Source organism: Phyllobates terribilis, unplaced genomic scaffold, assembly GCF_046119375.1.
Source record: "Phyllobates terribilis strain yellow unplaced genomic scaffold, ASM4611937v1 Scaffold_4__5_contigs__length_816908805, whole genome shotgun sequence".
NCBI classification, from domain to species: Eukaryota; Metazoa; Chordata; class Amphibia; order Anura; family Dendrobatidae; genus Phyllobates; species Phyllobates terribilis.
Window position 1 is genome coordinate 582912599 of NW_027362764.1, and position 5739 is coordinate 582918337.

At 42.9% G+C, this 5739-nt stretch overlaps 1 pseudogene; it reads right to left on the reverse strand.

Moving 5' to 3' along the window:
* Positions 1 to 284: 284 nt before the first annotated feature.
* LOC141264687 (elongin-A pseudogene) lies at positions 285 to 2421 on the reverse strand (annotated as a pseudogene).
* Positions 2422 to 5739: the final 3318 nt, after the last annotated feature.

The following is a 5739-nucleotide window of genomic DNA, read 5'->3' on the forward strand; positions in this document are numbered from 1 at the left end:
CCCAGGGGGCGCGTCACATATCTGTGACGTAAAAAGACACAGTGATTCTACGGCCCCAGGGACATAAATCAACAAATTAACGGGAATCCTGCAGAGCCAGAGGATTGAGAGATGAAAGAAACATATAGTTAAAACATGAGTATATTAGGACGTTGGGCAAAAGGAAATGGTAAGGTGAAGGGCAACACTGTTTCAGGAATTAATGGGTCCTTTCTGCCATTTTATCAATGATTTCCAGTGCAATAATCCCCTCATCTCAAAAAAAGTCCATTCTCGTCCTTATTTTATCGCAGAGAAAACTGGTTCTTGAAAGCTTTTATTGTTTTGGCCATCATGGGAGCGACCTTTTTCATTTGTGGTTTACGTGGATCATGCTGGACAACACTGCTTGGTGTGGACACTGTACTGCTAAGACAGGGTTCCTCAGATGGCACACTGCTATAACTGCTAGTGACTGGCATGAAGGGTTTAATCCTTGCTTTTTCATTGACAACTGCTGTTCCTATTGCAAACTTTTCTTGCCTTCTACATACATCACATGGAGGTTTCACTTCTGTATTCAGAAATGCCATCTTGGCTTGTCGGACTTTAGGCTTGTTTGCATATGAAGAGCAGATATTCTGAGTTAGAATGACCAGCCTGTGCTCTCGAGCTTCGTGGAGACGGAGATACAGCTCTCTCCAGCTCTCATGCTCATCTGGAATTTCATTTCTGAAATCTCTTTGACTGTGATTTTTCCAGAGTTGATCTGAATCCTCAATCAGTACATGATTACAATCTTCTATCCGGTACAACTGCTCTGGTGTACATTTCTCCAAAACTGGCTCAAGCATTGAATAAGGTACACCTCCTACCTCATAGATCGAGTCTATGTTGCTAGCCAGGACTCAGATGCACTGCTTGTAGAGGGACATCATCTTTGGCAAGTAAGCAGAGTTAGATCCAGAATACACCTGCATCTTGGAGTTTAATCTTCATCCAGTAAATCCGTTACCTTCATCCTCCTCTTGAGAGTACAGTGGAGTTTTCCTCTTTTGAGGCATGGAGGGGACAGTGTCAATAGATGGAAGAGGTTGATAATTTGGCTAGATAGTTGGTAATGGTATATCAGGTAGAACAGGAACTTGGTCTATCTTGGACTCTTTCTTTTCCTTTTTTTCTGGCATTTGCTGTTTCGCTTTGCTTTTCTCTTTACGATCTACTTTACTCTCACTCTGTTTCTTGTTGCTCTTTTCAGGTGTAGAAGTCGATGTAGATGTTGGCTTTACAGTAGGTTTCTTCTTTTTCTTATGGTTCTGGGGCTGGTCATAGCTGAGATAGGACTCAAAAGACATTGTTGGCTGCTCAAATTCATCTTCATCAGGTTCAGTTTCTGGAGGTGGCAGAGATCTTAAGATTTCTTATCTTGTGTTCCTGAGTCATTTGAATGAGTTTTGCTCTTGACTTTTTCTGATTTTTCCTTGGTTATCAGATTTTTTTCAAATACCTTTCCCTTCTCAACAGGATCCAAGTCTATTTTATGTTTGTCAGGTTTTGATTTCTAACTATTTGTGATTGGAGACCCTTGTGATGATGGCTTTCTGCTTCAACCATGACTCAGCCCAGAGAGCTAATTTTTAGAAACCCTATGCACACTGTGCAGTAGACAAACCAGGACAGTATTCCTACTCCTGCCTAACTACTATTTGTGATTGGAGGCCCTTGTGATGATGGCTTCCTGTGTCAACCATGACTCAGCCCAGAAGGCTAATTTTTAGAAACCCTATGCACATTGTGCAGTGGACAAATCTGAATTCTACAGTGGTCCTACCAAACTAATATTTGTCATTGGAGATCCTTGTCACAGGTTGTGCCACGTTGTGACTGAGATAGGGGATACATATTCAATAGAAATTTACACTGACTGTTGATGACCGACTGATAGCCCTCTGAAAACTTGAATTGAGGGCCACAACTACTACAGCACTCCATTGTACATAATGTTTGACAAGGGAGGCCCTTGTCATGGACTCTCCCTGCACCTATGACACAGCCCCCAGAAGTAATTTTTGGAAATACGATGCTGCACATTCTGTACTGGACCAAGTAGTACAGTATCAAGAAGTCTTCTCTTCCTATATAATCGGTGGAATATTGACAATCAAAATCTCTGAGCCATTAGGAGAAGCTTCTCCAACCCATCCTGAAGCAGGGGGCACCATATATCCTTTGTCCTTTGACTTGCACAAGTGATATATTTGATATTGCATTTTTGGCCTGTTACATGTAATTTAGGTTAGGCTTGGTAGTTGTTCTTCTGTGTCTGTAAAAGTGGCATAACACTGCGACAAACTTATTCCCAGAAACCATATGTGAGTCAGAAATGCATGCAGGCACAGTCTACAGGCTCTTCCCACTCTGTTTCATTACTTTCCCATCCATTTCAGCCTTTTCCTCAGGCCCCCAGAATCCTTTGTAGGGTCTAGCAGAAAATTACTCGCATTTCCCATTGACTTACATTGTACTCAGAACGAATAAGCGATTATTACAAAGTACTCGTTACAAGTATAGCGATTACGAATATTACAGTACTCGCTCATCACTAGTCAATATTCAACCAATATCTGATGTCTGTAGCCAGCATTGGAACATAGCTACATACTAATTAAATAATAGGATTATCCAGGGGATAACAATTATTTTTAAAAGGACTGGTATTAAAAAAAAATAGTGATACACACCATACCCTGGCACACCATTCCTACTTATAGACTCTTACTCGGTCCTCGCTGGTCTCTAGTTCTTCATCCCATTGTGACACACCAGAAATGGACGGTAATGCTGTTCAGCCTGGCATCCAGAAGAGAAACTGAGCTGCACGTGATATCGGAGCTCAGTGACTCGCAGTCACGGGAATAAGGTGAGCGCCGTTCACCTCACTGACGTCACTGCTAGCGGTGTGAGAAAGCGGCTATGAACTCTGCTCACCTTATTCATGTCACCATGAGGCACTGATGCTGCACTATCACACGCAGCTCAGTGTCGGTTGCATCATGCCACCATTCAGCAAGGCATCTAGATGTAGCAGAGTTGAACTCGTCACGGGACAAATGGAATATCGCCAGACAGGTGAGGATTATGGTGTTTTATTATTTTGCATTTTTCAATAATAAATGAGTAAAAGACGGTGGGGAGTGTTTATTTAAAATAAAGGAGTCAGTGTCTTTCTTTCAATTAAAGGATTTTATTCTGGCTGTGTATTTTTTACAATATGACTATAGGGTTAGCAATGGGGGCGTCTTATAGAAGACTCTCCATTACTAACCCCTGGGCTTGACGTCAGTGACCATAAAACAGCTGACATCATCCCCAACTCTATTACCCCACTTGCCACCGCACCACAGCAAGTGGGAAGAGCAAGGCTAAGCGCCAGATTTGGCTCATCTTATGGATGCACAATTTCTGGGGTGGCTGAGGGCTGATGTTCTTAATCTGGGAGGGGGTTAATATCAATGGCCCCTTCCTAGCCTATTAATATCATCCCCCTGCTGTCTGCCTACCTTTGCTGGTTATTAATTATAGGGGGGACCCAAGTCATTTTTTTGTGGGGGGGTTCCAATTTAATAACCAGTGAAGACTAAGTAGACAGCTGTGAGCTGATATTAATAGCCTAGGAAGCTCCATGTTTATTACCCCCCTTCCCAGGCTATAAACATTAGCCCCCAGCTGTCCACTTTCCCTCAAACTGGTTAAGAAAAAGTAGGGGGACCTCACGCCATTTTTTCTTTAGTTTATTGAATTATTAGTTAAATACAGTATATGTACATTAAACTACACACACCCTGCACTGATTATATATCTCAATGACATCTATCAATCAATCTATCTATCCCATATCTATCAACAGTATCTATATTTGTATCTAAGATTGTTTTCTTAGTTAGTAAACTAGCTTGAAATGACAAAGAGAATTCCTGTATGTAAAAGCTAATGTTAAAAAAGCATAGCATACAGATTGCATTTGCATGTCATATGGATGCTAGGTGAGAGAAATCGCATTGTACTTGCATGACACTTACATAACACTTGTTCGACTTTTCAGGAACAACATCTGACCATTTCTTGTCAAGGCAGATGAGTCTGAGCCCTAATTCATGCTACCCATGGTTGAGTCAGCATAAATATGTTGACAGGTTCCCTTTAATACAAATACAAAACATTTTTCATACTTAAAATTTTCAGCACAGTAATACAGAGAAAGTGTGGTGGGATTGCTATGTGGAGTGGAGGTTTTTTATCTAAGGTTAAGTGTACATGTAGCATTTTTTATGTGCTTTCGAGGCAAAAACGCTTGGTAATGGGTCTACCAGCTATTGCAATGGTAATCCTGATGTGCTGTGCACATGATGCGGAAATTTACGCTCAGGATTACCATTACGGAAAAAAACGCAGCATGTCAATTGTGCACAGCGTTTCTGCAGCGTTTCCCGCCCATTGACTTTAATTGAACCGCAGCAAATCCGCAGGTATAATATTTATACCTGTGGATTTGCTGTGTTTCAATTAAAGCCAATGAGTGGTGAAATGCTGTGCAAATGCTGCGGGTGGTACCCTGGTCGGCAGAGGAGGAGTACTACTCCCCTCATCCGACCGCCGCTCCTGGGTACCACGCGGTGTAAAAAAATTTAATTTTTTTTTAAAATAACACAATTCTCACCTGTCCGGGGATGTCCCCCGGCGATGTCATCTTCCCGGCGGCCGGCGGTACACTGCCGGGAGCCCTCTTGCTCCCAGCAGTGTACTGCGCTGCAAGGACCTGTAGTCACATGACGGTCACGTGAGCTCTCAGCTTAAGGTCAGCTGAGAGCTCACGTGACCTCAGTTTGTGGCACCGGTGCTGCGTGGGAACATTCTAAAGAATGTTACCACCAGTACTGATGCTGAGGTCACAGGGGCTGATCAGCTGATCTTCAGCTGATGAACCCCAGTGACCTCACTCCTGCAGCAGTAATGTACACTGGCAAGAGTGCTTTTACACTCCTTGCCAGTATACATTGCTGTCTTCTACAGCAGCAACATCAGTGATTGCTGATGTCACTGCTGTAGAAGTGACCCGGATCGCCGTGGGACAATCGTGATAGCGGTAATCATGGACTACGTCATGACGGCGGACAGATGAGGGATATGGTTGTTTTTTATTTCACTTTTTTTTCAGGAAACAAGGGATTTGGAGACTGCGAGTATAATAAAAAAAAAATTAAAACCGTGTGTTTTTTGTTTCATTAAAATACTTTATTCTGGTCGTGCTGGTCAGCTGTGGGCTGATATTAATAGCCAGGGAATATTTTTGGCTAATGTCCCCTTCCCCGGCTACTAATATCAGCCCCCAGCGGTTGGCTTTCCCTCTGCTGGTTATAAAAATGACACGGGAGCATATTTTTGCTGCGTCCAAAACGTTGCATTCTATTGAACACAGGTAAATCCGCATGTGTTCACTGAACCATGCGGATTTATCGCATTCAATACATTCTAGTGGTCAAATTTATGGTGCGGAGACTAGCGACCCGGCAAGAGAATTTGACATGCTGCGGTCCTGAAAGACGCGCTGCATGTCAGTGTCCACGGGTGATCCGCAGCCTCAGATGCATGCATAGTGGACATGGGATTTCTAGAAATCCCATCCACTATACTGTAACATCTGGACGCTGTATGTTTGATGCTGCATAAACACGCAGCTTCAAACCTGCAGCGGCTCCAGAC